The sequence below is a fragment of the Eucyclogobius newberryi genome, unplaced genomic scaffold (assembly GCF_026437365.1).
Source record: "Eucyclogobius newberryi isolate DKJ021-1_F unplaced genomic scaffold, fEucNew1.0.hap1 SCAF_179, whole genome shotgun sequence".
Lineage (NCBI taxonomy): Eukaryota > Metazoa > Chordata > Actinopteri > Gobiiformes > Gobiidae > Eucyclogobius > Eucyclogobius newberryi.
In genome coordinates, this window is record NW_027315811.1 from 121,097 (window position 1) to 147,659 (window position 26,563).

At 48.6% G+C, this 26,563-nt stretch overlaps 50 non-coding genes across 50 annotated transcripts; all 50 read right to left on the reverse strand.

The window, feature by feature from the left end:
- Window positions 1-5,971: 5,971 nt before the first annotated feature.
- Window positions 5,972-6,090, reverse strand: LOC140363716 (5S ribosomal RNA). Its single transcript, XR_011927177.1, has one exon. It is a non-coding gene; the product is annotated as a 5S ribosomal RNA (ribosomal RNA).
- A 160-nt stretch (window positions 6,091-6,250) lies between these two features.
- Window positions 6,251-6,369, reverse strand: LOC140364019 (5S ribosomal RNA). Its single transcript, XR_011927460.1, has one exon. It is a non-coding gene; the product is annotated as a 5S ribosomal RNA (ribosomal RNA).
- A 152-nt stretch (window positions 6,370-6,521) lies between these two features.
- On the reverse strand, window positions 6,522-6,640 carry LOC140364021 (5S ribosomal RNA). The gene has a single exon (XR_011927462.1). It is a non-coding gene; the product is annotated as a 5S ribosomal RNA (ribosomal RNA).
- A 160-nt stretch (window positions 6,641-6,800) lies between these two features.
- On the reverse strand, window positions 6,801-6,919 carry LOC140364022 (5S ribosomal RNA). Its single transcript, XR_011927463.1, has one exon. It is a non-coding gene; the product is annotated as a 5S ribosomal RNA (ribosomal RNA).
- Window positions 6,920-7,078: 159 nt separating this feature from the next.
- Window positions 7,079-7,197, reverse strand: LOC140364023 (5S ribosomal RNA). The gene has a single exon (XR_011927464.1). It is a non-coding gene; the product is annotated as a 5S ribosomal RNA (ribosomal RNA).
- Window positions 7,198-7,349: 152 nt separating this feature from the next.
- On the reverse strand, window positions 7,350-7,468 carry LOC140364024 (5S ribosomal RNA). Its single transcript, XR_011927465.1, has one exon. It is a non-coding gene; the product is annotated as a 5S ribosomal RNA (ribosomal RNA).
- A 160-nt stretch (window positions 7,469-7,628) lies between these two features.
- On the reverse strand, window positions 7,629-7,747 carry LOC140364025 (5S ribosomal RNA). The gene has a single exon (XR_011927466.1). It is a non-coding gene; the product is annotated as a 5S ribosomal RNA (ribosomal RNA).
- Window positions 7,748-7,906: 159 nt separating this feature from the next.
- Window positions 7,907-8,025, reverse strand: LOC140364026 (5S ribosomal RNA). Its single transcript, XR_011927467.1, has one exon. It is a non-coding gene; the product is annotated as a 5S ribosomal RNA (ribosomal RNA).
- Window positions 8,026-8,185: 160 nt separating this feature from the next.
- Window positions 8,186-8,304, reverse strand: LOC140364027 (5S ribosomal RNA). The gene has a single exon (XR_011927468.1). It is a non-coding gene; the product is annotated as a 5S ribosomal RNA (ribosomal RNA).
- A 159-nt stretch (window positions 8,305-8,463) lies between these two features.
- On the reverse strand, window positions 8,464-8,582 carry LOC140364028 (5S ribosomal RNA). The gene has a single exon (XR_011927469.1). It is a non-coding gene; the product is annotated as a 5S ribosomal RNA (ribosomal RNA).
- Window positions 8,583-8,751: 169 nt separating this feature from the next.
- Window positions 8,752-8,870, reverse strand: LOC140364029 (5S ribosomal RNA). Its single transcript, XR_011927470.1, has one exon. It is a non-coding gene; the product is annotated as a 5S ribosomal RNA (ribosomal RNA).
- Window positions 8,871-9,022: 152 nt separating this feature from the next.
- Window positions 9,023-9,141, reverse strand: LOC140364030 (5S ribosomal RNA). Its single transcript, XR_011927471.1, has one exon. It is a non-coding gene; the product is annotated as a 5S ribosomal RNA (ribosomal RNA).
- A 152-nt stretch (window positions 9,142-9,293) lies between these two features.
- Window positions 9,294-9,412, reverse strand: LOC140364032 (5S ribosomal RNA). The gene has a single exon (XR_011927473.1). It is a non-coding gene; the product is annotated as a 5S ribosomal RNA (ribosomal RNA).
- Window positions 9,413-9,581: 169 nt separating this feature from the next.
- LOC140364033 (5S ribosomal RNA) lies at window positions 9,582-9,700 on the reverse strand. Its single transcript, XR_011927474.1, has one exon. It is a non-coding gene; the product is annotated as a 5S ribosomal RNA (ribosomal RNA).
- A 169-nt stretch (window positions 9,701-9,869) lies between these two features.
- Window positions 9,870-9,988, reverse strand: LOC140364034 (5S ribosomal RNA). The gene has a single exon (XR_011927475.1). It is a non-coding gene; the product is annotated as a 5S ribosomal RNA (ribosomal RNA).
- A 159-nt stretch (window positions 9,989-10,147) lies between these two features.
- Window positions 10,148-10,266, reverse strand: LOC140364035 (5S ribosomal RNA). The gene has a single exon (XR_011927476.1). It is a non-coding gene; the product is annotated as a 5S ribosomal RNA (ribosomal RNA).
- Window positions 10,267-10,425: 159 nt separating this feature from the next.
- Window positions 10,426-10,544, reverse strand: LOC140364036 (5S ribosomal RNA). The gene has a single exon (XR_011927477.1). It is a non-coding gene; the product is annotated as a 5S ribosomal RNA (ribosomal RNA).
- Window positions 10,545-10,713: 169 nt separating this feature from the next.
- LOC140364038 (5S ribosomal RNA) lies at window positions 10,714-10,832 on the reverse strand. The gene has a single exon (XR_011927478.1). It is a non-coding gene; the product is annotated as a 5S ribosomal RNA (ribosomal RNA).
- A 168-nt stretch (window positions 10,833-11,000) lies between these two features.
- Window positions 11,001-11,119, reverse strand: LOC140364039 (5S ribosomal RNA). Its single transcript, XR_011927479.1, has one exon. It is a non-coding gene; the product is annotated as a 5S ribosomal RNA (ribosomal RNA).
- A 169-nt stretch (window positions 11,120-11,288) lies between these two features.
- LOC140364040 (5S ribosomal RNA) lies at window positions 11,289-11,407 on the reverse strand. The gene has a single exon (XR_011927480.1). It is a non-coding gene; the product is annotated as a 5S ribosomal RNA (ribosomal RNA).
- Window positions 11,408-11,566: 159 nt separating this feature from the next.
- LOC140364041 (5S ribosomal RNA) lies at window positions 11,567-11,685 on the reverse strand. Its single transcript, XR_011927481.1, has one exon. It is a non-coding gene; the product is annotated as a 5S ribosomal RNA (ribosomal RNA).
- Window positions 11,686-18,559: 6,874 nt separating this feature from the next.
- On the reverse strand, window positions 18,560-18,678 carry LOC140364042 (5S ribosomal RNA). The gene has a single exon (XR_011927482.1). It is a non-coding gene; the product is annotated as a 5S ribosomal RNA (ribosomal RNA).
- Window positions 18,679-18,830: 152 nt separating this feature from the next.
- LOC140364044 (5S ribosomal RNA) lies at window positions 18,831-18,949 on the reverse strand. The gene has a single exon (XR_011927484.1). It is a non-coding gene; the product is annotated as a 5S ribosomal RNA (ribosomal RNA).
- Window positions 18,950-19,109: 160 nt separating this feature from the next.
- Window positions 19,110-19,228, reverse strand: LOC140364045 (5S ribosomal RNA). The gene has a single exon (XR_011927485.1). It is a non-coding gene; the product is annotated as a 5S ribosomal RNA (ribosomal RNA).
- Window positions 19,229-19,386: 158 nt separating this feature from the next.
- Window positions 19,387-19,505, reverse strand: LOC140364046 (5S ribosomal RNA). Its single transcript, XR_011927486.1, has one exon. It is a non-coding gene; the product is annotated as a 5S ribosomal RNA (ribosomal RNA).
- Window positions 19,506-19,657: 152 nt separating this feature from the next.
- On the reverse strand, window positions 19,658-19,776 carry LOC140364047 (5S ribosomal RNA). The gene has a single exon (XR_011927487.1). It is a non-coding gene; the product is annotated as a 5S ribosomal RNA (ribosomal RNA).
- Window positions 19,777-19,936: 160 nt separating this feature from the next.
- LOC140364048 (5S ribosomal RNA) lies at window positions 19,937-20,055 on the reverse strand. The gene has a single exon (XR_011927488.1). It is a non-coding gene; the product is annotated as a 5S ribosomal RNA (ribosomal RNA).
- Window positions 20,056-20,214: 159 nt separating this feature from the next.
- On the reverse strand, window positions 20,215-20,333 carry LOC140364049 (5S ribosomal RNA). Its single transcript, XR_011927489.1, has one exon. It is a non-coding gene; the product is annotated as a 5S ribosomal RNA (ribosomal RNA).
- A 160-nt stretch (window positions 20,334-20,493) lies between these two features.
- On the reverse strand, window positions 20,494-20,612 carry LOC140364050 (5S ribosomal RNA). The gene has a single exon (XR_011927490.1). It is a non-coding gene; the product is annotated as a 5S ribosomal RNA (ribosomal RNA).
- A 159-nt stretch (window positions 20,613-20,771) lies between these two features.
- LOC140364051 (5S ribosomal RNA) lies at window positions 20,772-20,890 on the reverse strand. Its single transcript, XR_011927491.1, has one exon. It is a non-coding gene; the product is annotated as a 5S ribosomal RNA (ribosomal RNA).
- A 160-nt stretch (window positions 20,891-21,050) lies between these two features.
- LOC140364052 (5S ribosomal RNA) lies at window positions 21,051-21,169 on the reverse strand. The gene has a single exon (XR_011927492.1). It is a non-coding gene; the product is annotated as a 5S ribosomal RNA (ribosomal RNA).
- Window positions 21,170-21,320: 151 nt separating this feature from the next.
- LOC140364053 (5S ribosomal RNA) lies at window positions 21,321-21,439 on the reverse strand. Its single transcript, XR_011927493.1, has one exon. It is a non-coding gene; the product is annotated as a 5S ribosomal RNA (ribosomal RNA).
- Window positions 21,440-21,608: 169 nt separating this feature from the next.
- Window positions 21,609-21,727, reverse strand: LOC140364055 (5S ribosomal RNA). Its single transcript, XR_011927495.1, has one exon. It is a non-coding gene; the product is annotated as a 5S ribosomal RNA (ribosomal RNA).
- Window positions 21,728-21,879: 152 nt separating this feature from the next.
- On the reverse strand, window positions 21,880-21,998 carry LOC140364056 (5S ribosomal RNA). Its single transcript, XR_011927496.1, has one exon. It is a non-coding gene; the product is annotated as a 5S ribosomal RNA (ribosomal RNA).
- Window positions 21,999-22,150: 152 nt separating this feature from the next.
- On the reverse strand, window positions 22,151-22,269 carry LOC140364057 (5S ribosomal RNA). Its single transcript, XR_011927497.1, has one exon. It is a non-coding gene; the product is annotated as a 5S ribosomal RNA (ribosomal RNA).
- A 169-nt stretch (window positions 22,270-22,438) lies between these two features.
- LOC140364058 (5S ribosomal RNA) lies at window positions 22,439-22,557 on the reverse strand. Its single transcript, XR_011927498.1, has one exon. It is a non-coding gene; the product is annotated as a 5S ribosomal RNA (ribosomal RNA).
- A 152-nt stretch (window positions 22,558-22,709) lies between these two features.
- Window positions 22,710-22,828, reverse strand: LOC140364059 (5S ribosomal RNA). The gene has a single exon (XR_011927499.1). It is a non-coding gene; the product is annotated as a 5S ribosomal RNA (ribosomal RNA).
- Window positions 22,829-22,988: 160 nt separating this feature from the next.
- LOC140364060 (5S ribosomal RNA) lies at window positions 22,989-23,107 on the reverse strand. Its single transcript, XR_011927500.1, has one exon. It is a non-coding gene; the product is annotated as a 5S ribosomal RNA (ribosomal RNA).
- Window positions 23,108-23,259: 152 nt separating this feature from the next.
- LOC140364061 (5S ribosomal RNA) lies at window positions 23,260-23,378 on the reverse strand. The gene has a single exon (XR_011927501.1). It is a non-coding gene; the product is annotated as a 5S ribosomal RNA (ribosomal RNA).
- Window positions 23,379-23,536: 158 nt separating this feature from the next.
- Window positions 23,537-23,655, reverse strand: LOC140364062 (5S ribosomal RNA). The gene has a single exon (XR_011927502.1). It is a non-coding gene; the product is annotated as a 5S ribosomal RNA (ribosomal RNA).
- A 169-nt stretch (window positions 23,656-23,824) lies between these two features.
- LOC140364063 (5S ribosomal RNA) lies at window positions 23,825-23,943 on the reverse strand. The gene has a single exon (XR_011927503.1). It is a non-coding gene; the product is annotated as a 5S ribosomal RNA (ribosomal RNA).
- Window positions 23,944-24,095: 152 nt separating this feature from the next.
- LOC140364064 (5S ribosomal RNA) lies at window positions 24,096-24,214 on the reverse strand. The gene has a single exon (XR_011927504.1). It is a non-coding gene; the product is annotated as a 5S ribosomal RNA (ribosomal RNA).
- A 152-nt stretch (window positions 24,215-24,366) lies between these two features.
- Window positions 24,367-24,485, reverse strand: LOC140364066 (5S ribosomal RNA). The gene has a single exon (XR_011927506.1). It is a non-coding gene; the product is annotated as a 5S ribosomal RNA (ribosomal RNA).
- Window positions 24,486-24,645: 160 nt separating this feature from the next.
- On the reverse strand, window positions 24,646-24,764 carry LOC140364067 (5S ribosomal RNA). The gene has a single exon (XR_011927507.1). It is a non-coding gene; the product is annotated as a 5S ribosomal RNA (ribosomal RNA).
- Window positions 24,765-24,916: 152 nt separating this feature from the next.
- On the reverse strand, window positions 24,917-25,035 carry LOC140364069 (5S ribosomal RNA). Its single transcript, XR_011927508.1, has one exon. It is a non-coding gene; the product is annotated as a 5S ribosomal RNA (ribosomal RNA).
- Window positions 25,036-25,204: 169 nt separating this feature from the next.
- Window positions 25,205-25,323, reverse strand: LOC140364070 (5S ribosomal RNA). Its single transcript, XR_011927509.1, has one exon. It is a non-coding gene; the product is annotated as a 5S ribosomal RNA (ribosomal RNA).
- A 152-nt stretch (window positions 25,324-25,475) lies between these two features.
- Window positions 25,476-25,594, reverse strand: LOC140364071 (5S ribosomal RNA). Its single transcript, XR_011927510.1, has one exon. It is a non-coding gene; the product is annotated as a 5S ribosomal RNA (ribosomal RNA).
- A 151-nt stretch (window positions 25,595-25,745) lies between these two features.
- Window positions 25,746-25,864, reverse strand: LOC140364073 (5S ribosomal RNA). The gene has a single exon (XR_011927512.1). It is a non-coding gene; the product is annotated as a 5S ribosomal RNA (ribosomal RNA).
- Window positions 25,865-26,033: 169 nt separating this feature from the next.
- LOC140364074 (5S ribosomal RNA) lies at window positions 26,034-26,152 on the reverse strand. The gene has a single exon (XR_011927513.1). It is a non-coding gene; the product is annotated as a 5S ribosomal RNA (ribosomal RNA).
- A 151-nt stretch (window positions 26,153-26,303) lies between these two features.
- LOC140364075 (5S ribosomal RNA) lies at window positions 26,304-26,422 on the reverse strand. Its single transcript, XR_011927514.1, has one exon. It is a non-coding gene; the product is annotated as a 5S ribosomal RNA (ribosomal RNA).
- Window positions 26,423-26,563: the final 141 nt, after the last annotated feature.

Consider the following 26,563-nt stretch of genomic DNA (forward strand, 5'->3'; position numbering starts at 1 on the left):
ACACGGGGCAGTCCGCAGCGTAGCTGTCGGGAAGAAATGCGTGCAGTGCTGCGGATGTAAAGACGATCCTGTGTCTAAATCTGAAGTCAAAATGACCTACGTTATGTGGGGTGTACCAATTAAAGATGTTGGCCCAGATGGTTGCGATGGTGCGTGCGGGGAATGTTAATGACCATTTGTGTTCCGAGGCGGGACGCCCGAGCACTCCCGGCAACAACAACTGATACAGGATGCGGGTGGGTAGGTCTGTGAAAATCCTAAACCTCCCCGTGCTAACAAATACATTAAAATTCAACTTACCTGTCGTGCTCCCCATTTGGCCCAAAGTGCTTCCCCAATGCCTGACCAGATTCCTGTTAAAAATACTTACCATACCACTAATATACTTTCTCCTAAACACTTTACCTGCTAACCTAAAACACTTCCCTATGTAATCTACACTAAAATTACCTTTCACGTCAAATACCTTACCTACATATTCCAGCCCAGCCTCCTCCATCGCCCCACTGATCATGCACTCGCGCTTCCCGGGGGGAGCGGAGAGCAAGTCAGGGTTATGACGGAGGGGCATGTGCGCGAGACCCTCACCGCTGTCTGGAACCGCCACAGTCAGGGGCCTGAAAGTCCTCCACGCCTCCAAGAGTTCCCTCTCGAAGGGGGGGAGGCCCTCCAGGACCGAAACAGGGGGCAACAAACACAAATTATAAACACCAAACTTACCTAGACTATTAACAAACTCACCTATATAATCCTTCCATGGAGCATCTACCTCAACGTCTAGAAATTTCCGAATTGTTTTCAGCCTGAAGGCCTTCTTCCTTAACTCTAAATCTGCTAACTTTAAACCTCCCTGATCGTACTCACCTATCATAACCTTATGTGCAATAAAGCCCCTCTCACGATTCCACAAAAAGTGGTTTATCACTAACCTTAATTTGTTAGCATAGACCCCCGGCAGGCCGTACACGGAGAGTGCATGGTTCAACATGGACATGCACAAAGAATTTACAACTAAGACTTTACCTTTTAATGTCAGATTACGACGTCTCCAAAAATTCAAGCGCGCTGTAATTTTCTCGCACAAAGGCGACCAAAGTGCAGTACGACACGCCTCCTCGTCTCTGCCCAGGGGGACGCCGAGGACCTTGTAGGAGTCCCCCGCCTCCCGGAGCTGGACAGGGAGAGGAACAGGCGTGACGCTGCCGCAAAATTTAACCGTGGTTTTATCGAAATTGATTTTGGCCCCTGAAGCGAGGCCGTAAACATTGAGCACGTGGAGAGAGGCGTTCAGGCTCTCCACGTCTCGGAGGATCAGATTCGTGTCATCTGCGTACTGAAAAATTTTGACTTCCCTACCCGCAGGCGTGGTCAGTCCCCTCACCGCCGCGTCCGCCCTCAACATGGCCGCCAAAGGCTCAGCGGCGATGCTGTAGAGGAGCGACGAGAGGGGACAGCCCTGCCTGACTGATCTTTTTAAGGGGAAAGAGTCAGTTAGAAACCCGTTGACTTTGACCTTACTGACCGCAAAGGAATAGATGAGCTGTAGCCAATTAACAAACCGTTCGCCGAAACCTAACTTACCTAATACAGTCCAGAGGAACGAATGCTCAACTCTGTCGAACGCCTTGTTAAAGTCTACACTAACGTGAATACCACCGGTCGCGTGCATCTGCCGAAGGAGATATCTCAGAGACAAAACTGTGTCTGAGATGTCCCTCCCGGGGACGCTGTAGGCCTGCGAGGGGTGTATGACGGATCCAATCACACGCTTTAACCTACCTGCTAATACCTTTGCTAAAATTTTATAGTCTACGTTCAAAAGGCTAATGGGCCTGTAGTTGGCGAGGCTGCTCCTGTCGCCCTTCTTAAAAAGCAGAGTGACGACACTCATCGCAAAACCATCGCCAACTCTACTCTCACTCTCAAAATCCTGATATAATAGGAGTAGGATCGGAGCTAACCTGGAAGCGAAACGCTTGAAAAACTCACAGGTTAGTCCGTCCTCTCCGGGGCTTTTCCCTGTATTTAAACTCTTGACTGCAGCCTCTATCTCCATGAGAGACAGAGGCGCGTCGCACAGCTCCCTATCCTCCCTGCTCAGTGTGCGCTCCAGAGCACCTACAGCCTGGTCTAAAGCCTGCTCTGCCACTCCGTCTGAACTAAAAAGCCTACTATAGAAATCCTGCGCTGTCTCTAAAACCTCACTTACCTCGGAAACAATCTTACCTGTCTTATCTATCAACTTATCTATGTGCATCTTTCCCTGTGTAACCTTCTCACAGCCGAAGAAGAACGCTGTCGAGCGTTCTCCCTCGACTGTGTGTCTGGCTTTTGCCCTCAAAATTGCACCCTGACACCTACTTACCTCCAGCTGCTCCAGCTCAGCGCGCACCACCAGGTACTCTGGATCCACAGGGCCAGTGGTGGAAGCTGCGCCCTGGTCCAGGACCTGCAGGCGCTGGCGGAGAGCGGTCTCCCTCCTGGTCGACAGCCACGCCTTGTGTTTGCTGTAATTGACACAGAGCTTTTTAATGCGTGTTTTTGCCGTCGGCCACCAATCGACCACGCTGTCGATCAGCTCCAGCTCCATGTCAAATACATCAAACAAAAAGTCCATTTTCCTACAAAAAGTTTCATCACCGAGGATGGAGCTGTTTAGGACCCACAGTCCTCCATTCCTCGGTGATGAAACTAACCCAAAATAAATATCTAAAGTGGAGTGATCACTCAAGCCTGACCACTTGTAGGAAGCACCACTGACTCTCTGTGCCAGGTCTGAGGAGGCAAAACAGAGGTCAATGCGGGACTGCTTCAGGACGCCCTGGACGACCTGCCGCCTGGAGAAATCCTTCAGGAAGGGGTGGACGAACCGCCACACCTCCGTCAGGTTCCTGCTGGCGGCTTCTTCCAACAGGGCTGTCCTGGCAGTGCTGTTTTTAAAAGAGTTGTTAATGCCGATGTCTGTCTTGCAAAGTGTTGTATTAAAGTCACCGATTATGATTGTATTGTCGTTCGCAAAGCGAAATATTTTTTTGAAGAATTGCCTCCTCAGACCATCATCGTTCGGGGCGTAGATGTTAATTAGTCTGAACTTCACTGTGTCCGTGAAGTCCAGGACCAGGAAGGAGCCCTCTGGGTCGGCGTGTACCAGGGTGGGTTGGCCTAAGACACCAGGCCTCACCACCGTGGCCACACCGCGCGAGCACGCCGTGCCCAGGGCCCAAAATACAGAGCCTACTCCCATGCTCCGCACTTGTTGCGCGTGGCTGACATCCCAGTGCGTTTCTTGGATGCAGAGCACGTCCCACTTGGAAAAGTGTAACGCGCTCTGCATCCGCACTGGGCTCCGCAGGCCGCCTGCGTTCCAAGAGGACAAGGAGAACGCCATTAAGAGGAGACCTTGGAGGATGTAACCCATCTTTTATTTAGACTTCTTTTTGGCGCCCGTCGCATCCGACTGCCACACTCTTTTTCTGACTTCACGGGTGGAGAAATCCATGAAGTCATCATTAAAAACAGTCTCGAGCTCACCTCGTGGGGCAGAGCTGCGTGTGGAGGATGGTGGGTTGATGGAGCTTTCTGCTGGCGCTTTTGAGGTGGTTGGAACGGAGGAGGCAGAGCCGCGCTCAGCAGCAGCGCCCTCTCCGTCTCCTGCCACCTGCTTCCTGCGTCTTGCCCCTTTCTTATCCTTCTTCTCCACCTGTCCCCTCTTACCACCGTCCGACTGGAGCTTGGGATCATCACCCAGCCCTGTGGTGATGTCCCCCCCTTTGGAGGTAAGATGCGGGGCCTGTCCCGCACCCATCCTCCTCCCGGGTTCAGCCTCTTCCTCCACGGGCTTAGGAGTTGGACCCTCACGAGTCCCCTCCCTCTGGTCAGGAGGAGCAGTTTGTCCTGCTCCCACCTTCCCAGACGCCAGCGCTGAGCCGAGCACCATCTCCAGTGCGACGGGCGCCTCCTCGTCTGAGGAGTCAGAGGAGCAAGAGGAGCCAGACACCTCTGGCTCCCCTGACTCCTCCACAGCCTCCTCCTCCAAAAACTCCTCTACTTCGGAGAGAGCAGTTGCGGGCACGTTCTGGGCCACGTCACTGCTCTCTCCTCCAATGGCGTCCTCCCTGTCCTCCCCTCTGTCCTCCCCTCTGTCCTCCTCTCTGTCACCCGCACCACACGGACATAAGTGGCGGAACATGCGGCACTCTCTGCACTTCGGGGCCCGCTGCGCGACGCACTCGCGCGCGTAATGCCCCTGGCTCCCGCAGTTGCGGCACAGAAAGTCAGGGCACTCCCTCAGAATATGGCCAGGCTGGAGACACCCCCTACACACCCGCACCTGCCTGTCGTGTATTACCCTGAAGTACTCGGGGCCCCCCGCGGTGTCAAACCTGACAGAATACGGTAAGGACTGCACCGTGTCCGTGAACCTTACCCGTACAAACCTGGTGCCGTCCGCCACGTTCGTCCCCGGCCACATTCTCCTCCTCACCTCGGAGACCGCAGAGACCCCCCAGGCGTAGAGCTTGGCCAGGATCTCCTCGTCCTCGATATAAGCCGGCAGCCCCATGAAGGACACGACCAGCTCATCCACCGAGATGTCACGGGCGTGAACCCTGACTCCTCCAATGCAGTACCCGTCCAGGAGCCGCTCCTTCGCTTTAGTGGTACTGACGGTTACTTCATATTTGTCCTTCGAGATGAGTCTGCACGCTACTATGGAGCCGCACACCTCCTGAGTCGATTTCAAAAAAGCTAGTGGCGTGATTTGTGCTCCCTCCGTCAACTCCAACACCACAGTGAGTTCTTTCATAAATTTCATTCTTCTTTCTTCGTTCTTTCTATTATTTACAGATTCTTTCAAACTTTGTCTTGCCTTTGTCGTGTCCATTCCAGTGTCCGATGCCGTGTTGTCCGTCCTTTGAGCCATGCTCACAAAAAACAAAAAATCCACCTCCCAGTAAGTTTACTGGGAGGGGAACAAACAAAAGAACTGAAAAAAGTAAATGAAAATGACCAAAATAACGATTAAAAACTCAAAAAAAACTCCCAAACCTCCAGCTCCAGACCATGCAGCACACCACAAATTGCACGCACCTGCACCATTTTCTTAAAGTATAGACTTCCCTGCCCTCCGGCGAGGGGAAGCCCCCGTTTCAAGACTGCTGCTGCTCCCTTTTTTCCCATGAAGGACGAGACTTAGACTGCAATTGTTCCTTGAACATGGAGGAATAGTCTTATACTGCCGAGGCTGTCGCTATTCCCTTTCCCCATGGAGGACCAGTATTGCGCTGTTGCTTTTCCTTTCTCATGGAAGAACAGTCTGACACAGCCCAGTTCTCACCTGGAGTTACCAGTTCTCGCCATATACAACCAGGGAGGACCAGTTTTACGTGCTGCTGTTCCTTGCATCATGGAGGGATAGTCTTAGACTGCCAGACCGTCGCTGCTGTTCCCTTTGTTCCCATGGAGTACCAGTCTTAGACCGCTACTGTTCCTGATCATGGAGGAATAGTCTTAGACTGCCGAGGCTGTCGCTATTCCCTTTCCCCATGGAGGACCAGTATTGCGCTGTTGCTTTTCCTTTCTCATGGAAGAACAGTCTGACACAGCCCAGTTCTCACCTGGAGTTACCAGTTCTCGCCATATACAACCAGGGAGGACCAGTTTTACGTGCTGCTGTTCCTTGCATCATGGAGGGATAGTCTTAGACTGCCAGACCGTCGCTGCTGTTCCCTTTGTTCCCATGGAGTACCAGTCTTAGACCGCTACTGTTCCTGATCATGGAGGAATAGTCTTAGACTGCCGAGGCTGTTGCGATTCCCTTTGTTCCCATGGAGGACCAGTATTTGTGCTGTTGCTGTTCCTGATCATGGAGGAACAGTCTTAGGCTGCCGAGGCTGTTGCTATCCCCTTTGTTCCCATGGAAAGGACGAGTCTTAGGCTCTACTGTTCCTGTGTGTAATGGGGGTAGTTTTTTTGCTCACAGCACCTGGTATTTCAAGGAGGTCTCCCATCCAAGTACTAACCAGGCCCAACCCTGCTTGGCTTCCGAGATCAGACGAGATCGGGCTGGTCCAGGGTGGTATGGCCGTGAGCGAAATGTTCCAGGTCAAAACGGCCTTTTTTATATCAAACACTGTCTTTTCGTGAAGAGTACCTTCACGCCACTTGCTCGGTCAAAATTGGGATATCTCAATGAAAAACTTCTTTTTTTTTTTTTTTTTTTTTTTTTTTGACAGGTGAAAAAGTGTGAAAATGCTCACAGCACCTGGTATTCCCAGGCGGTCTCCCATCCAAGTACTAACCAGGCCCAACCCTGCTTGGCTTCCGAGATCAGACGAGATCGGGCTGGTCCAGGGTGGTATGGCCGTGAGCGAAATGTTCCAGGTCAAAACGGCCTTTTTTATATCAAACACTGTCTTTTCGTGAAGAGTACCTTCACGCCACTTGCTCGGTCAAAATTGGGATATCTCAATGAAAAACTTCTTTTTTTTTTTTTTTTTTTGACAGGTGAAAAAGTGTGAAAATGCTCACAGCACCTGGTATTCCCAGGCGGTCTCCCATCCAAGTACTAACCAGGCCCAACCCTGCTTGGCTTCCGAGATCAGACGAGATCGGGCTGGTCCAGGGTGGTATGGCCGTGAGCGAAATGTTCCAGGTCAAAACTCGTATAAATGGCTTTTTTTGCATCAAACACTGTCTTTTCGTGAAGAGTACCTTCACGCCACTTGCTCGGTAAAAATTGGGATATCTCAATGAAAAACTTCTTTTTTTTTTTTTTTTTGACAGGTGAAAAAGTGTGAAAATGCTCACAGCACCTGGTATTCCCAGGCGGTCTCCCATCCAAGTACTAACCAGGCCCAACCCTGCTTGGCTTCCGAGATCAGACGAGATCGGGCTGGTCCAGGGTGGTATGGCCGTGAGCGAAATGTTCCAGGTCAAAACGGCCTTTTTTATATCAAACACTGTCTTTTCGTGAAGAGTACCTTCACGCCACTTGCTCGGTCAAAATTGGGATATCTCAATGAAAAACTTCTTTTTTTTTTTTTTTTTTTTTTTTTTGACAGGTGAAAAAGTGTGAAAATGCTCACAGCACCTGGTATTCCCAGGCGGTCTCCCATCCAAGTACTAACCAGGCCCAACCCTGCTTGGCTTCCGAGATCAGACGAGATCGGGCTGGTCCAGGGTGGTATGGCCGTGAGCGAAATGTTCCAGGTCAAAACGGCCTTTTTTATATCAAACACTGTCTTTTCGTGAAGAGTACCTTCACGCCACTTGCTCGGTCAAAATTGGGATATCTCAATGAAAAACTTCTTTTTTTTTTTTTTTTTTTGACAGGTGAAAAAGTGTGAAAATGCTCACAGCACCTGGTATTCCCAGGCGGTCTCCCATCCAAGTACTAACCAGGCCCAACCCTGCTTGGCTTCCGAGATCAGACGAGATCGGGCTGGTCCAGGGTGGTATGGCCGTGAGCGAAATGTTCCAGGTCAAAACTCGTATAAATGGCTTTTTTTGCATCAAACACTGTCTTTTCGTGAAGAGTACCTTCACGCCACTTGCTCGGTAAAAATTGGGATATCTCAATGAAAAACTTCTTTTTTTTTTTTTTTTTGACAGGTGAAAAAGTGTGAAAATGCTCACAGCACCTGGTATTCCCAGGCGGTCTCCCATCCAAGTACTAACCAGGCCCAACCCTGCTTGGCTTCCGAGATCAGACGAGATCGGGCTGGTCCAGGGTGGTATGGCCGTGAGCGAAATGTTCCAGGTCAAAACGGCCTTTTTTATATCAAACACTGTCTTTTCGTGAAGAGTACCTTCACGCCACTTGCTCGGTCAAAATTGGGATATCTCAATGAAAAACTTCTTTTTTTTTTTTTTTTTTTTTTTTTTGACAGGTGAAAAAGTGTGAAAATGCTCACAGCACCTGGTATTCCCAGGCGGTCTCCCATCCAAGTACTAACCAGGCCCAACCCTGCTTGGCTTCCGAGATCAGACGAGATCGGGCTGGTCCAGGGTGGTATGGCCGTGAGCGAAATGTTCCAGGTCAAAACTCGTATAAATGGCTTTTTTTGCATCAAACACTGTCTTTTCGTGAAGAGTACCTTCACGCCACTTGCTCGGTAAAAATTGGGATATCTCAATGAAAAACTTCTTTTTTTTTTTTTTTTTGACAGGTGAAAAAGTGTGAAAATGCTCACAGCACCTGGTATTCCCAGGCGGTCTCCCATCCAAGTACTAACCAGGCCCAACCCTGCTTGGCTTCCGAGATCAGACGAGATCGGGCTGGTCCAGGGTGGTATGGCCGTGAGCGAAATGTTCCAGGTCAAAACGGCCTTTTTTATATCAAACACTGTCTTTTCGTGAAGAGTACCTTCACGCCACTTGCTCGGTCAAAATTGGGATATCTCAATGAAAAACTTCTTTTTTTTTTTTTTTTTTTTTTTTTTGACAGGTGAAAAAGTGTGAAAATGCTCACAGCACCTGGTATTCCCAGGCGGTCTCCCATCCAAGTACTAACCAGGCCCAACCCTGCTTGGCTTCCGAGATCAGACGAGATCGGGCTGGTCCAGGGTGGTATGGCCGTGAGCGAAATGTTCCAGGTCAAAACTCGTATAAATGGCTTTTTTTGCATCAAACACTGTCTTTTCGTGAAGAGTACCTTCACGCCACTTGCTCGGTAAAAATTGGGATATCTCAATGAAAAACTTCTTTTTTTTTTTTTTTTTTTTTTTTTTGACAGGTGAAAAAGTGTGAAAATGCTCACAGCACCTGGTATTCCCAGGCGGTCTCCCATCCAAGTACTAACCAGGCCCAACCCTGCTTGGCTTCCGAGATCAGACGAGATCGGGCTGGTCCAGGGTGGTATGGCCGTGAGCGAAATGTTCCAGGTCAAAACGGCCTTTTTTATATCAAACACTGTCTTTTCGTGAAGAGTACCTTCACGCCACTTGCTCGGTCAAAATTGGGATATCTCAATGAAAAACTTCTTTTTTTTTTTTTTTTTTTGACAGGTGAAAAAGTGTGAAAATGCTCACAGCACCTGGTATTCCCAGGCGGTCTCCCATCCAAGTACTAACCAGGCCCAACCCTGCTTGGCTTCCGAGATCAGACGAGATCGGGCTGGTCCAGGGTGGTATGGCCGTGAGCGAAATGTTCCAGGTCAAAACGGCCTTTTTTATATCAAACACTGTCTTTTCGTGAAGAGTACCTTCACGCCACTTGCTCGGTCAAAATTGGGATATCTCAATGAAAAACTTCTTTTTTTTTTTTTTTTTTTGACAGGTGAAAAAGTGTGAAAATGCTCACAGCACCTGGTATTCCCAGGCGGTCTCCCATCCAAGTACTAACCAGGCCCAACCCTGCTTGGCTTCCGAGATCAGACGAGATCGGGCTGGTCCAGGGTGGTATGGCCGTGAGCGAAATGTTCCAGGTCAAAACTCGTATAAATTGCTTTTTTTGCATCAAACACTGTCTTTTCGTGAAGAGTACCTTCACGCCACTTGCTCGGTCAAAATTGGGATATCTCAATGAAAAACTTCTTTTTTTTTTTTTTTTTTTTTTTTTTGACAGGTGAAAAAGTGTGAAAATGCTCACAGCACCTGGTATTCCCAGGCGGTCTCCCATCCAAGTACTAACCAGGCCCAACCCTGCTTGGCTTCCGAGATCAGACGAGATCGGGCTGGTCCAGGGTGGTATGGCCGTGAGCGAAATGTTCCAGGTCAAAACTCGTATAAATGGCTTTTTTTGCATCAAACACTGTCTTTTCGTGAAGAGTACCTTCACGCCACTTGCTCGGTAAAAATTGGGATATCTCAATGAAAAACTTCTTTTTTTTTTTTTTTTTTTTTTTTTTGACAGGTGAAAAAGTGTGAAAATGCTCACAGCACCTGGTATTCCCAGGCGGTCTCCCATCCAAGTACTAACCAGGCCCAACCCTGCTTGGCTTCCGAGATCAGACGAGATCGGGCTGGTCCAGGGTGGTATGGCCGTGAGCGAAATGTTCCAGGTCAAAACTCGTATAAATGGCTTTTTTTGCATCAAACACTGTCTTTTCGTGAAGAGTACCTTCACGCCACTTGCTCGGTCAAAATTGGGATATCTCAATGAAAAACTTCTTTTTTTTTTTTTTTTGACAGGTGAAAAAGTGTGAAAATGCTCACAGCACCTGGTATTCCCAGGCGGTCTCCCATCCAAGTACTAACCAGGCCCAACCCTGCTTGGCTTCCGAGATCAGACGAGATCGGGCTGGTCCAGGGTGGTATGGCCGTGAGCGAAATGTTCCAGGTCAAAACTCGTATAAATGGCTTTTTTTGCATCAAACACTGTCTTTTCGTGAAGAGTACCTTCACGCCACTTGCTCGGTCAAAATTGGGATATCTCAATGAAAAACTTCTTTTTTTTTTTTTTTTGACAGGTGAAAAAGTGTGAAAATGCTCACAGCACCTGGTATTCCCAGGCGGTCTCCCATCCAAGTACTAACCAGGCCCAACCCTGCTTGGCTTCCGAGATCAGACGAGATCGGGCTGGTCCAGGGTGGTATGGCCGTGAGCGAAATGTTCCAGGTCAAAACTCGTATAAATTGCTTTTTTTGCATCAAACACTGTCTTTTCGTGAAGAGTACCTTCACGCCACTTGCTCGGTCAAAATTGGGATATCTCAATGAAAAACTTCTTTTTTTTTTTTTTTTTTTTTTTTTTGACAGGTGAAAAAGTGTGAAAATGCTCACAGCACCTGGTATTCCCAGGCGGTCTCCCATCCAAGTACTAACCAGGCCCAACCCTGCTTGGCTTCCGAGATCAGACGAGATCGGGCTGGTCCAGGGTGGTATGGCCGTGAGCGAAATGTTCCAGGTCAAAACTCGTATAAATGGCTTTTTTTGCATCAAACACTGTCTTTTCGTGAAGAGTACCTTCACGCCACTTGCTCGGTAAAAATTGGGATATCTCAATGAAAAACTTCTTTTTTTTTTTTTTTTTTTTTTTTTGACAGGTGAAAAAGTGTGAAAATGCTCACAGCACCTGGTATTCCCAGGCGGTCTCCCATCCAAGTACTAACCAGGCCCAACCCTGCTTGGCTTCCGAGATCAGACGAGATCGGGCTGGTCCAGGGTGGTATGGCCGTGAGCGAAATGTTCCAGGTCAAAACTCGTATAAATGGCTTTTTTTGCATCAAACACTGTCTTTTCGTGAAGAGTACCTTCACGCCACTTGCTCGGTCAAAATTGGGATATCTCAATGAAAAACTTCTTTTTTTTTTTTTTTTTTTTTTTTTTGACAGGTGAAAAAGTGTGAAAATGCTCACAGCACCTGGTATTCCCAGGCGGTCTCCCATCCAAGTACTAACCAGGCCCAACCCTGCTTGGCTTCCGAGATCAGACGAGATCGGGCTGGTCCAGGGTGGTATGGCCGTGAGCGAAATGTTCCAGGTCAAAACTCGTATAAATGGCTTTTTTTGCATCAAACACTGTCTTTTCGTGAAGAGTACCTTCACGCCACTTGCTCGGTCAAAATTGGGATATCTCAATGAAAAACTTCTTTTTTTTTTTTTTTTGACAGGTGAAAAAGTGTGAAAATGCTCACAGCACCTGGTATTCCCAGGCGGTCTCCCATCCAAGTACTAACCAGGCCCAACCCTGCTTGGCTTCCGAGATCAGACGAGATCGGGCTGGTCCAGGGTGGTATGGCCGTGAGCGAAATGTTCCAGGTCAAAACTCGTATAAATTGCTTTTTTTGCATCAAACACTGTCTTTTCGTGAAGAGTACCTTCACGCCACTTGCTCGGTCAAAATTGGGATATCTCAATGAAAAACTTCTTTTTTTTTTTTTTTTTTTTTTTTTTGACAGGTGAAAAAGTGTGAAAATGCTCACAGCACCTGGTATTCCCAGGCGGTCTCCCATCCAAGTACTAACCAGGCCCAACCCTGCTTGGCTTCCGAGATCAGACGAGATCGGGCTGGTCTTTTTTTTTTTTTTTTTATCTTTTATTATCAAAAACATCTTAAAACAAGTATTTACATATATTTACATGAATGTACAGACATACATGACACACAAGGGCAAGGGAATGGGATACACAAGGGCAAGGGGAGACGAGACAAAAAATTACAGAAAATCAAACACACAATCATTCTCGAAACATTCTTCAGTGATGGGGGGTGATGCCGGGGTCAGAAGAGGATGTCCAGGTTTCCAGAGGGTGTGAGGTGGATCAGGGTGTTGTGGGGGACGAGGTGGGTGATGAACCGGTGCTCTGCTGCCATGTGGAGGTGTCGGAGGTGTGCGGCCAAGAGTCCTTTGAAGATGGGCCAGGGTGCTGCTGTTTTATTGTCACGGAGATGGATGTTCCTGTTGAGATATAATGTGTACCGGGCTATGGAGAGGGTTAGTCGGGCGAGATGGGTGTTGGCTCCAGAGCGACTCTGTCCGGGACCAAAGAGGAGGAGCCAGGGCTCCTGGTCGTCCCCTCCTAGGGCCGCCGGCGGTGGGAGCCTCCAGGACAGCCTCCGAGCGAGGAGGTCCTGCAGTCGGGACCAGAACGGGCGGACGGCCGGGCAGGTGTACAGCATGTGCTCCAGGGTCTCGGGGGGTCCGTGGCACACGGGGCAGTCCGCAGCGTAGCTGTCGGGAAGAAATGCGTGCAGTGCTGCGGATGTAAAGACGATCCTGTGTCTAAATCTGAAGTCAAAATGACCTACGTTATGTGGGGTGTACCAATTAAAGATGTTGGCCCAGATGGTTGCGATGGTGCGTGCGGGGAATGTTAATGACCATTTGTGTTCCGAGGCGGGACGCCCGAGCACTCCCGGCAACAACAACTGATACAGGATGCGGGTGGGTAGGTCTGTGAAAATCCTAAACCTCCCCGTGCTAACAAATACATTAAAATTCAACTTACCTGTCGTGCTCCCCATTTGGCCCAAAGTGCTTCCCCAATGCCTGACCAGATTCCTGTTAAAAATACTTACCATACCACTAATATACTTTCTCCTAAACACTTTACCTGCTAACCTAAAACACTTCCCTATGTAATCTACACTAAAATTACCTTTCACGTCAAATACCTTACCTACATATTCCAGCCCAGCCTCCTCCATCGCCCCACTGATCATGCACTCGCGCTTCCCGGGGGGAGCGGAGAGCAAGTCAGGGTTATGACGGAGGGGCATGTGCGCGAGACCCTCACCGCTGTCTGGAACCGCCACAGTCAGGGGCCTGAAAGTCCTCCACGCCTCCAAGAGTTCCCTCTCGAAGGGGGGGAGGCCCTCCAGGACCGAAACAGGGGGCAACAAACACAAATTATAAACACCAAACTTACCTAGACTATTAACAAACTCACCTATATAATCCTTCCATGGAGCATCTACCTCAACGTCTAGAAATTTCCGAATTGTTTTCAGCCTGAAGGCCTTCTTCCTTAACTCTAAATCTGCTAACTTTAAACCTCCCTGATCGTACTCACCTATCATAACCTTATGTGCAATAAAGCCCCTCTCACGATTCCACAAAAAGTGGTTTATCACTAACCTTAATTTGTTAGCATAGACCCCCGGCAGGCCGTACACGGAGAGTGCATGGTTCAACATGGACATGCACAAAGAATTTACAACTAAGACTTTACCTTTTAATGTCAGATTACGACGTCTCCAAAAATTCAAGCGCGCTGTAATTTTCTCGCACAAAGGCGACCAAAGTGCAGTACGACACGCCTCCTCGTCTCTGCCCAGGGGGACGCCGAGGACCTTGTAGGAGTCCCCCGCCTCCCGGAGCTGGACAGGGAGAGGAACAGGCGTGACGCTGCCGCAAAATTTAACCGTGGTTTTATCGAAATTGATTTTGGCCCCTGAAGCGAGGCCGTAAACATTGAGCACGTGGAGAGAGGCGTTCAGGCTCTCCACGTCTCGGAGGATCAGATTCGTGTCATCTGCGTACTGAAAAATTTTGACTTCCCTACCCGCAGGCGTGGTCAGTCCCCTCACCGCCGCGTCCGCCCTCAACATGGCCGCCAAAGGCTCAGCGGCGATGCTGTAGAGGAGCGACGAGAGGGGACAGCCCTGCCTGACTGATCTTTTTAAGGGGAAAGAGTCAGTTAGAAACCCGTTGACTTTGACCTTACTGACCGCAAAGGAATAGATGAGCTGTAGCCAATTAACAAACCGTTCGCCGAAACCTAACTTACCTAATACAGTCCAGAGGAACGAATGCTCAACTCTGTCGAACGCCTTGTTAAAGTCTACACTAACGTGAATACCACCGGTCGCGTGCATCTGCCGAAGGAGATATCTCAGAGACAAAACTGTGTCTGAGATGTCCCTCCCGGGGACGCTGTAGGCCTGCGAGGGGTGTATGACGGATCCAATCACACGCTTTAACCTACCTGCTAATACCTTTGCTAAAATTTTATAGTCTACGTTCAAAAGGCTAATGGGCCTGTAGTTGGCGAGGCTGCTCCTGTCGCCCTTCTTAAAAAGCAGAGTGACGACACTCATCGCAAAACCATCGCCAACTCTACTCTCACTCTCAAAATCCTGATATAATAGGAGTAGGATCGGAGCTAACCTGGAAGCGAAACGCTTGAAAAACTCACAGGTTAGTCCGTCCTCTCCGGGGCTTTTCCCTGTATTTAAACTCTTGACTGCAGCCTCTATCTCCATGAGAGACAGAGGCGCGTCGCACAGCTCCCTATCCTCCCTGCTCAGTGTGCGCTCCAGAGCACCTACAGCCTGGTCTAAAGCCTGCTCTGCCACTCCGTCTGAACTAAAAAGCCTACTATAGAAATCCTGCGCTGTCTCTAAAACCTCACTTACCTCGGAAACAATCTTACCTGTCTTATCTATCAACTTATCTATGTGCATCTTTCCCTGTGTAACCTTCTCACAGCCGAAGAAGAACGCTGTCGAGCGTTCTCCCTCGACTGTGTGTCTGGCTTTTGCCCTCAAAATTGCACCCTGACACCTACTTACCTCCAGCTGCTCCAGCTCAGCGCGCACCACCAGGTACTCTGGATCCACAGGGCCAGTGGTGGAAGCTGCGCCCTGGTCCAGGACCTGCAGGCGCTGGCGGAGAGCGGTCTCCCTCCTGGTCGACAGCCACGCCTTGTGTTTGCTGTAATTGACACAGAGCTTTTTAATGCGTGTTTTTGCCGTCGGCCACCAATCGACCACGCTGTCGATCAGCTCCAGCTCCATGTCAAATACATCAAACAAAAAGTCCATTTTCCTACAAAAAGTTTCATCACCGAGGATGGAGCTGTTTAGGACCCACAGTCCTCCATTCCTCGGTGATGAAACTAACCCAAAATAAATATCTAAAGTGGAGTGATCACTCAAGCCTGACCACTTGTAGGAAGCACCACTGACTCTCTGTGCCAGGTCTGAGGAGGCAAAACAGAGGTCAATGCGGGACTGCTTCAGGACGCCCTGGACGACCTGCCGCCTGGAGAAATCCTTCAGGAAGGGGTGGACGAACCGCCACACCTCCGTCAGGTTCCTGCTGGCGGCTTCTTCCAACAGGGCTGTCCTGGCAGTGCTGTTTTTAAAAGAGTTGTTAATGCCGATGTCTGTCTTGCAAAGTGTTGTATTAAAGTCACCGATTATGATTGTATTGTCGTTCGCAAAGCGAAATATTTTTTTGAAGAATTGCCTCCTCAGACCATCATCGTTCGGGGCGTAGATGTTAATTAGTCTGAACTTCACTGTGTCCGTGAAGTCCAGGACCAGGAAGGAGCCCTCTGGGTCGGCGTGTACCAGGGTGGGTTGGCCTAAGACACCAGGCCTCACCACCGTGGCCACACCGCGCGAGCACGCCGTGCCCAGGGCCCAAAATACAGAGCCTACTCCCATGCTCCGCACTTGTTGCGCGTGGCTGACATCCCAGTGCGTTTCTTGGATGCAGAGCACGTCCCACTTGGAAAAGTGTAACGCGCTCTGCATCCGCACTGGGCTCCGCAGGCCGCCTGCGTTCCAAGAGGACAAGGAGAACGCCATTAAGAGGAGACCTTGGAGGATGTAACCCATCTTTTATTTAGACTTCTTTTTGGCGCCCGTCGCATCCGACTGCCACACTCTTTTTCTGACTTCACGGGTGGAGAAATCCATGAAGTCATCATTAAAAACAGTCTCGAGCTCACCTCGTGGGGCAGAGCTGCGTGTGGAGGATGGTGGGTTGATGGAGCTTTCTGCTGGCGCTTTTGAGGTGGTTGGAACGGAGGAGGCAGAGCCGCGCTCAGCAGCAGCGCCCTCTCCGTCTCCTGCCACCTGCTTCCTGCGTCTTGCCCCTTTCTTATCCTTCTTCTCCACCTGTCCCCTCTTACCACCGTCCGACTGGAGCTTGGGATCATCACCCAGCCCTGTGGTGATGTCCCCCCCTTTGGAGGTAAGATGCGGGGCCTGTCCCGCACCCATCCTCCTCCCGGGTTCAGCCTCTTCCTCCACGGGCTTAGGAGTTGGACCCTCACGAGTCCCCTCCCTCTGGTCAGGAGGAGCAGTTTGTCCTGCTCCCACCTTCCCAGACGCCAGCGCTGAGCCGAGCACCATCTCCAGTGCGACGGGCGCCTCCTCGTCTGAGGAGTCAGAGGAGCAAGAGGAGCCAGACACCTCTGGCTCCCCTGACTCCTCCACAGCCTCCTCCTCCAAAAACTCCTCTACTTCGGAGAGAGCAGTTGCGGGCACGTTCTGGGCCACGTCACTGCTCTCTCCTCCAATGGCGTCCTCCCTGTCCTCCCCTCTGTCCTCCCCTCTGTCCTCCTCTCTGTCACCCGCACCACACGGACATAAGTGGCGGAACATGCGGCACTCTCTGCACTTCGGGGCCCGCTGCGCGACGCACTCGCGCGCGTAATGCCCCTGGCTCCCGCAGTTGCGGCACAGAAAGTCAGGGCACTCCCTCAGAATATGGCCAGGCTGGAGACACCCCCTACACACCCGCACCTGCCTGTCGTGTATTACCCTGAAGTACTCGGGGCCCCCCGCGGTGTCAAACCTGACAGAATACGGTAAGGACTGCACCGTGTCCGTGAACCTTACCCGTACAAACCTGGTGCCGTCCGCCACGTTCGTCCCCGGCCACATTCTCCTCCTCACCTCGGAGACCGCAGAGACCCCCCAGGCGTAGAGCTTGGCCAGGATCTCCTCGTCCTCGATATAAGCCGGCAGCCCCATGAAGGACACGACCAGCTCATCCACCGAGATGTCACGGGCGTGAACCCTGACTCCTCCAATGCAGTACCCGTCCAGGAGCCGCTCCTTCGCTTTAGTGGTACTGACGGTTACTTCATATTTGTCCTTCGAGATGAGTCTGCACGCTACTATGGAGCCGCACACCTCCTGAGTCGATTTCAAAAAAGCTAGTGGCGTGATTTGTGCTCCCTCCGTCAACTCCAACACCACAGTGAGTTCTTTCATAAATTTCATTCTTCTTTCTTCGTTCTTTCTATTATTTACAGATTCTTTCAAACTTTGTCTTGCCTTTGTCGTGTCCATTCCAGTGTCCGATGCCGTGTTGTCCGTCCTTTGAGCCATGCTCACAAAAAACAAAAAATCCACCTCCCAGTAAGTTTACTGGGAGGGGAACAAACAAAAGAACTGAAAAAAGTAAATGAAAATGACCAAAATAACGATTAAAAACTCAAAAAAAACTCCCAAACCTCCAGCTCCAGACCATGCAGCACACCACAAATTGCACGCACCTGCACCATTTTCTTAAAGTATAGACTTCCCTGCCCTCCGGCGAGGGGAAGCCCCCGTTTCAAGACTGCTGCTGCTCCCTTTTTTCCCATGAAGGACGAGACTTAGACTGCAATTGTTCCTTGAACATGGAGGAATAGTCTTATACTGCCGAGGCTGTCGCTATTCCCTTTCCCCATGGAGGACCAGTATTGCGCTGTTGCTTTTCCTTTCTCATGGAAGAACAGTCTGACACAGCCCAGTTCTCACCTGGAGTTACCAGTTCTCGCCATATACAACCAGGGAGGACCAGTTTTACGTGCTGCTGTTCCTTGCATCATGGAGGGATAGTCTTAGACTGCCAGACCGTCGCTGCTGTTCCCTTTGTTCCCATGGAGTACCAGTCTTAGACCGCTACTGTTCCTGATCATGGAGGAATAGTCTTAGACTGCCGAGGCTGTCGCTATTCCCTTTCCCCATGGAGGACCAGTATTGCGCTGTTGCTTTTCCTTTCTCATGGAAGAACAGTCTGACACAGCCCAGTTCTCACCTGGAGTTACCAGTTCTCGCCATATACAACCAGGGAGGACCAGTTTTACGTGCTGCTGTTCCTTGCATCATGGAGGGATAGTCTTAGACTGCCAGACCGTCGCTGCTGTTCCCTTTGTTCCCATGGAGTACCAGTCTTAGACCGCTACTGTTCCTGATCATGGAGGAATAGTCTTAGACTGCCGAGGCTGTTGCGATTCCCTTTGTTCCCATGGAGGACCAGTATTTGTGCTGTTGCTGTTCCTGATCATGGAGGAACAGTCTTAGGCTGCCGAGGCTGTTGCTATCCCCTTTGTTCCCATGGAAAGGACGAGTCTTAGGCTCTACTGTTCCTGTGTGTAATGGGGGTAGTTTTTTTGCTCACAGCACCTGGTATTCCCAGGCGGTCTCCCATCCAAGTACTAACCAGGCCCAACCCTGCTTGGCTTCCGAGATCAGACGAGATCGGGCTGGTCCAGGGTGGTATGGCCGTGAGCGAAATGTTCCAGGTCAAAACGGCCTTTTTTATATCAAACACTGTCTTTTCGTGAAGAGTACCTTCACGCCACTTGCTCGGTCAAAATTGGGATATCTCAATGAAAAACTTCTTTTTTTTTTTTTTTTTTTGACAGGTGAAAAAGTGTGAAAATGCTCACAGCACCTGGTATTCCCAGGCGGTCTCCCATCCAAGTACTAACCAGGCCCAACCCTGCTTGGCTTCCGAGATCAGACGAGATCGGGCTGGTCCAGGGTGGTATGGCCGTGAGCGAAATGTTCCAGGTCAAAACTCGTATAAATGGCTTTTTTTGCATCAAACACTGTCTTTTCGTGAAGAGTACCTTCACGCCACTTGCTCGGTAAAAATTGGGATATCTCAATGAAAAACTTCTTTTTTTTTTTTTTTTTGACAGGTGAAAAAGTGTGAAAATGCTCACAGCACCTGGTATTCCCAGGCGGTCTCCCATCCAAGTACTAACCAGGCCCAACCCTGCTTGGCTTCCGAGATCAGACGAGATCGGGCTGGTCCAGGGTGGTATGGCCGTGAGCGAAATGTTCCAGGTCAAAACGGCCTTTTTTATATCAAACACTGTCTTTTCGTGAAGAGTACCTTCACGCCACTTGCTCGGTCAAAATTGGGATATCTCAATGAAAAACTTCTTTTTTTTTTTTTTTTTTTTTTTTTGACAGGTGAAAAAGTGTGAAAATGCTCACAGCACCTGGTATTCCCAGGCGGTCTCCCATCCAAGTACTAACCAGGCCCAACCCTGCTTGGCTTCCGAGATCAGACGAGATCGGGCTGGTCCAGGGTGGTATGGCCGTGAGCGAAATGTTCCAGGTCAAAACGGCCTTTTTTATATCAAACACTGTCTTTTCGTGAAGAGTACCTTCACGCCACTTGCTCGGTCAAAATTGGGATATCTCAATGAAAAACTTCTTTTTTTTTTTTTTTTTTTGACAGGTGAAAAAGTGTGAAAATGCTCACAGCACCTGGTATTCCCAGGCGGTCTCCCATCCAAGTACTAACCAGGCCCAACCCTGCTTGGCTTCCGAGATCAGACGAGATCGGGCTGGTCCAGGGTGGTATGGCCGTGAGCGAAATGTTCCAGGTCAAAACTCGTATAAATGGCTTTTTTTGCATCAAACACTGTCTTTTCGTGAAGAGTACCTTCACGCCACTTGCTCGGTAAAAATTGGGATATCTCAATGAAAAACTTCTTTTTTTTTTTTTTTTTGACAGGTGAAAAAGTGTGAAAATGCTCACAGCACCTGGTATTCCCAGGCGGTCTCCCATCCAAGTACTAACCAGGCCCAACCCTGCTTGGCTTCCGAGATCAGACGAGATCGGGCTGGTCCAGGGTGGTATGGCCGTGAGCGAAATGTTCCAGGTCAAAACGGCCTTTTTTATATCAAACACTGTCTTTTCGTGAAGAGTACCTTCACGCCACTTGCTCGGTCAAAATTGGGATATCTCAATGAAAAACTTCTTTTTTTTTTTTTTTTTTTTTTTTTTGACAGGTGAAAAAGTGTGAAAATGCTCACAGCACCTGGTATTCCCAGGCGGTCTCCCATCCAAGTACTAACCAGGCCCAACCCTGCTTGGCTTCCGAGATCAGACGAGATCGGGCTGGTCCAGGGTGGTATGGCCGTGAGCGAAATGTTCCAGGTCAAAACTCGTATAAATGGCTTTTTTTGCATCAAACACTGTCTTTTCGTGAAGAGTACCTTCACGCCACTTGCTCGGTAAAAATTGGGATATCTCAATGAAAAACTTCTTTTTTTTTTTTTTTTTGACAGGTGAAAAAGTGTGAAAATGCTCACAGCACCTGGTATTCCCAGGCGGTCTCCCATCCAAGTACTAACCAGGCCCAACCCTGCTTGGCTTCCGAGATCAGACGAGATCGGGCTGGTCCAGGGTGGTATGGCCGTGAGCGAAATGTTCCAGGTCAAAACGGCCTTTTTTATATCAAACACTGTCTTTTCGTGAAGAGTACCTTCACGCCACTTGCTCGGTCAAAATTGGGATATCTCAATGAAAAACTTCTTTTTTTTTTTTTTTTTTTTTTTTTTGACAGGTGAAAAAGTGTGAAAATGCTCACAGCACCTGGTATTCCCAGGCGGTCTCCCATCCAAGTACTAACCAGGCCCAACCCTGCTTGGCTTCCGAGATCAGACGAGATCGGGCTGGTCCAGGGTGGTATGGCCGTGAGCGAAATGTTCCAGGTCAAAACTCGTATAAATGGCTTTTTTTGCATCAAACACTGTCTTTTCGTGAAGAGTACCTTCACGCCACTTGCTCGGTAAAAATTGGGATATCTCAATGAAAAACTTCTTTTTTTTTTTTTTTTTGACAGGTGAAAAAGTGTGAAAATGCTCACAGCACCTGGTATTCCCAGGCGGTCTCCCATCCAAGTACTAACCAGGCCCAACCCTGCTTGGCTTCCGAGATCAGACGAGATCGGGCTGGTCCAGGGTGGTATGGCCGTGAGCGAAATGTTCCAGGTCAAAACGGCCTTTTTTATATCAAACACTGTCTTTTCGTGAAGAGTACCTTCACGCCACTTGCTCGGTCAAAATTGGGATATCTCAATGAAAAACTTCTTTTTTTTTTTTTTTTTTGACAGGTGAAAAAGTGTGAAAATGCTCACAGCACCTGGTATTCCCAGGCGGTCTCCCATCCAAGTACTAACCAGGCCCAACCCTGCTTGGCTTCCGAGATCAGACGAGATCGGGCTGGTCCAGGGTGGTATGGCCGTGAGCGAAATGTTCCAGGTCAAAACTCGTATAAATGGCTTTTTTTGCATCAAACACTGTCTTTTCGTGAAGAGTACCTTCACGCCACTTGCTCGGTAAAAATTGGGATATCTCAATGAAAAACTTCTTTTTTTTTTTTTTTTTTTTTTTTTTGACAGGTGAAAAAGTGTGAAAATGCTCACAGCACCTGGTATTCCCAGGCGGTCTCCCATCCAAGTACTAACCAGGCCCAACCCTGCTTGGCTTCCGAGATCAGACGAGATCGGGCTGGTCCAGGGTGGTATGGCCGTGAGCGAAATGTTCCAGGTCAAAACGGCCTTTTTTATATCAAACACTGTCTTTTCGTGAAGAGTACCTTCACGCCACTTGCTCGGTCAAAATTGGGATATCTCAATGAAAAACCTCTTTTTTTTTTTTTTTTTTTGACAGGTGAAAAAGTGTGAAAATGCTCACAGCACCTGGTATTCCCAGGCGGTCTCCCATCCAAGTACTAACCAGGCCCAACCCTGCTTGGCTTCCGAGATCAGACGAGATCGGGCTGGTCCAGGGTGGTATGGCCGTGAGCGAAATGTTCCAGGTCAAAACGGCCTTTTTTATATCAAACACTGTCTTTTCGTGAAGAGTACCTTCACGCCACTTGCTCGGTCAAAATTGGGATATCTCAATGAAAAACTTCTTTTTTTTTTTTTTTTTTTGACAGGTGAAAAAGTGTGAAAATGCTCACAGCACCTGGTATTCCCAGGCGGTCTCCCATCCAAGTACTAACCAGGCCCAACCCTGCTTGGCTTCCGAGATCAGACGAGATCGGGCTGGTCCAGGGTGGTATGGCCGTGAGCGAAATGTTCCAGGTCAAAACTCGTATAAATGGCTTTTTTTGCATCAAACACTGTCTTTTCGTGAAGAGTACCTTCACGCCACTTGCTCGGTAAAAATTGGGATATCTCAATGAAAAACTTCTTTTTTTTTTTTTTTTTTTTTTTTTTGACAGGTGAAAAAGTGTGAAAATGCTCACAGCACCTGGTATTCCCAGGCGGTCTCCCATCCAAGTACTAACCAGGCCCAACCCTGCTTGGCTTCCGAGATCAGACGAGATCGGGCTGGTCCAGGGTGGTATGGCCGTGAGCGAAATGTTCCAGGTCAAAACGGCCTTTTTTATATCAAACACTGTCTTTTCGTGAAGAGTACCTTCACGCCACTTGCTCGGTCAAAATTGGGATATCTCAATGAAAAACTTCTTTTTTTTTTTTTTTTTTTGACAGGTGAAAAAGTGTGAAAATGCTCACAGCACCTGGTATTCCCAGGCGGTCTCCCATCCAAGTACTAACCAGGCCCAACCCTGCTTGGCTTCCGAGATCAGACGAGATCGGGCTGGTCCAGGGTGGTATGGCCGTGAGCGAAATGTTCCAGGTCAAAACTCGTATAAATGGCTTTTTTTGCATCAAACACTGTCTTTTCGTGAAGAGTACCTTCACGCCACTTGCTCGGTAAAAATTGGGATATCTCAATGAAAAACTTCTTTTTTTTTTTTTTTTTGACAGGTGAAAAAGTGTGAAAATGCTCACAGCACCTGGTATTCCCAGGCGGTCTCCCATCCAAGTACTAACCAGGCCCAACCCTGCTTGGCTTCCGAGATCAGACGAGATCGGGCTGGTCCAGGGTGGTATGGCCGTGAGCGAAATGTTCCAGGTCAAAACGGCCTTTTTTATATCAAACACTGTCTTTTCGTGAAGAGTACCTTCACGCCACTTGCTCGGTCAAAATTGGGATATCTCAATGAAAAACTTCTTTTTTTTTTTTTTTTTTTGACAGGTGAAAAAGTGTGAAAATGCTCACAGCACCTGGTATTCCCAGGCGGTCTCCCATCCAAGTACTAACCAGGCCCAACCCTGCTTGGCTTCCGAGATCAGACGAGATCGGGCTGGTCCAGGGTGGTATGGCCGTGAGCGAAATGTTCCAGGTCAAAACGGCCTTTTTTATATCAAACACTGTCTTTTCGTGAAGAGTACCTTCACGCCACTTGCTCGGTCAAAATTGGGATATCTCAATGAAAAACTTCTTTTTTTTTTTTTTTTTTTTTTTTTGACAGGTGAAAAAGTGTGAAAATGCTCACAGCACCTGGTATTCCCAGGCGGTCTCCCATCCAAGTACTAACCAGGCCCAACCCTGCTTGGCTTCCGAGATCAGACGAGATCGGGCTGGTCCAGGGTGGTATGGCCGTGAGCGAAATGTTCCAGGTCAAAACTCGTATAAATGGCTTTTTTTGCATCAAACACTGTCTTTTCGTGAAGAGTACCTTCACGCCACTTGCTCGGTAAAAATTGGGATATCTCAATGAAAAACTTCTTTTTTTTTTTTTTTTTTTTTTTTTTGACAGGTGAAAAAGTGTGAAAATGCTCACAGCACCTGGTATTCCCAGGCGGTCTCCCATCCAAGTACTAACCAGGCCCAACCCTGCTTGGCTTCCGAGATCAGACGAGATCGGGCTGGTCCAGGGTGGTATGGCCGTGAGCGAAATGTTCCAGGTCAAAACGGCCTTTTTTATATCAAACACTGTCTTTTCGTGAAGAGTACCTTCACGCCACTTGCTCGGTCAAAATTGGGATATCTCAATGAAAAACTTCTTTTTTTTTTTTTTTTTTTGACAGGTGAAAAAGTGTGAAAATGCTCACAGCACCTGGTATTCCCAGGCGGTCTCCCATCCAAGTACTAACCAGGCCCAACCCTGCTTGGCTTCCGAGATCAGACGAGATCGGGCTGGTCCAGGGTGGTATGGCCGTGAGCGAAATGTTCCAGGTCAAAACGGCCTTTTTTATATCAAACACTGTCTTTTCGTGAAGAGTACCTTCACGCCACTTGCTCGGTCAAAATTGGGATATCTCAATGAAAAACTTCTTTTTTTTTTTTTTTTTTTGACAGGTGAAAAAGTGTGAAAATGCTCACAGCACCTGGTATTCCCAGGCGGTCTCCCATCCAAGTACTAACCAGGCCCAACCCTGCTTGGCTTCCGAGATCAGACGAGATCGGGCTGGTCCAGGGTGGTATGGCCGTGAGCGAAATGTTCCAGGTCAAAACTCGTATAAATGGCTTTTTTTGCATCAAACACTGTCTTTTCGTGAAGAGTACCTTCACGCCACTTGCTCGGTAAAAATTGGGATATCTCAATGAAAAACTTCTTTTTTTTTTTTTTTTTGACAGGTGAAAAAGTGTGAAAATGCTCACAGCACCTGGTATTCCCAGGCGGTCTCCCATCCAAGTACTAACCAGGCCCAACCCTGCTTGGCTTCCGAGATCAGACGAGATCGGGCTGGTCCAGGGTGGTATGGCCGTGAGCGAAATGTTCCAGGTCAAAACGGCCTTTTTTATATCAAACACTGTCTTTTCGTGAAGAGTACCTTCACGCCACTTGCTCGGTCAAAATTGGGATATCTCAATGAAAAACTTCTTTTTTTTTTTTTTTTTTTGACAGGTGAAAAAGTGTGAAAATGCTCACAGCACCTGGTATTCCCAGGCGGTCTCCCATCCAAGTACTAACCAGGCCCAACCCTGCTTGGCTTCCGAGATCAGACGAGATCGGGCTGGTCCAGGGTGGTATGGCCGTGAGCGAAATGTTCCAGGTCAAAACTCGTATAAATGGCTTTTTTTGCATCAAACACTGTCTTTTCGTGAAGAGTACCTTCACGCCACTTGCTCGGTAAAAATTGGGATATCTCAATGAAAAACTTCTTTTTTTTTTTTTTTTTTTTTTTTTTGACAGGTGAAAAAGTGTGAAAATGCTCACAGCACCTGGTATTCCCAGGCGGTCTCCCATCCAAGTACTAACCAGGCCCAACCCTGCTTGGCTTCCGAGATCAGACGAGATCGGGCTGGTCCAGGGTGGTATGGCCGTGAGCGAAATGTTCCAGGTCAAAACGGCCTTTTTTATATCAAACACTGTCTTTTCGTGAAGAGTACCTTCACGCCACTTGCTCGGTCAAAATTGGGATATCTCAATGAAAAACCTCTTTTTTTTTTTTTTTTTTTGACAGGTGAAAAAGTGTGAAAATGCTCACAGCACCTGGTATTCCCAGGCGGTCTCCCATCCAAGTACTAACCAGGCCCAACCCTGCTTGGCTTCCGAGATCAGACGAGATCGGGCTGGTCCAGGGTGGTATGGCCGTGAGCGAAATGTTCCAGGTCAAAACGGCCTTTTTTATATCAAACACTGTCTTTTCGTGAAGAGTACCTTCACGCCACTTGCTCGGTCAAAATTGGGATATCTCAATGAAAAACTTCTTTTTTTTTTTTTTTTTTGACAGGTGAAAAAGTGTGAAAATGCTCACAGCACCTGGTATTCCCAGGCGGTCTCCCATCCAAGTACTAACCAGGCCCAACCCTGCTTGGCTTCCGAGATCAGACGAGATCGGGCTGGTCCAGGGTGGTATGGCCGTGAGCGAAATGTTCCAGGTCAAAACTCGTATAAATGGCTTTTTTTGCATCAAACACTGTCTTTTCGTGAAGAGTACCTTCACGCCACTTGCTCGGTAAAAATTGGGATATCTCAATGAAAAACTTCTTTTTTTTTTTTTTTTTTTTTTTTTTGACAGGTGAAAAAGTGTGAAAATGCTCACAGCACCTGGTATTCCCAGGCGGTCTCCCATCCAAGTACTAACCAGGCCCAACCCTGCTTGGCTTCCGAGATCAGACGAGATCGGGCTGGTCCAGGGTGGTATGGCCGTGAGCGAAATGTTCCAGGTCAAAACGGCCTTTTTTATATCAAACACTGTCTTTTCGTGAAGAGTACCTTCACGCCACTTGCTCGGTCAAAATTGGGATATCTCAATGAAAAACTTCTTTTTTTTTTTTTTTTTTGACAGGTGAAAAAGTGTGAAAATGCTCACAGCACCTGGTATTCCCAGGCGGTCTCCCATCCAAGTACTAACCAGGCCCAACCCTGCTTGGCTTCCGAGATCAGACGAGATCGGGCTGGTCCAGGGTGGTATGGCCGTGAGCGAAATGTTCCAGGTCAAAACTCGTATAAATGGCTTTTTTTGCATCAAACACTGTCTTTTCGTGAAGAGTACCTTCACGCCACTTGCTCGGTAAAAATTGGGATATCTCAATGAAAAACTTCTTTTTTTTTTTTTTTTTGAC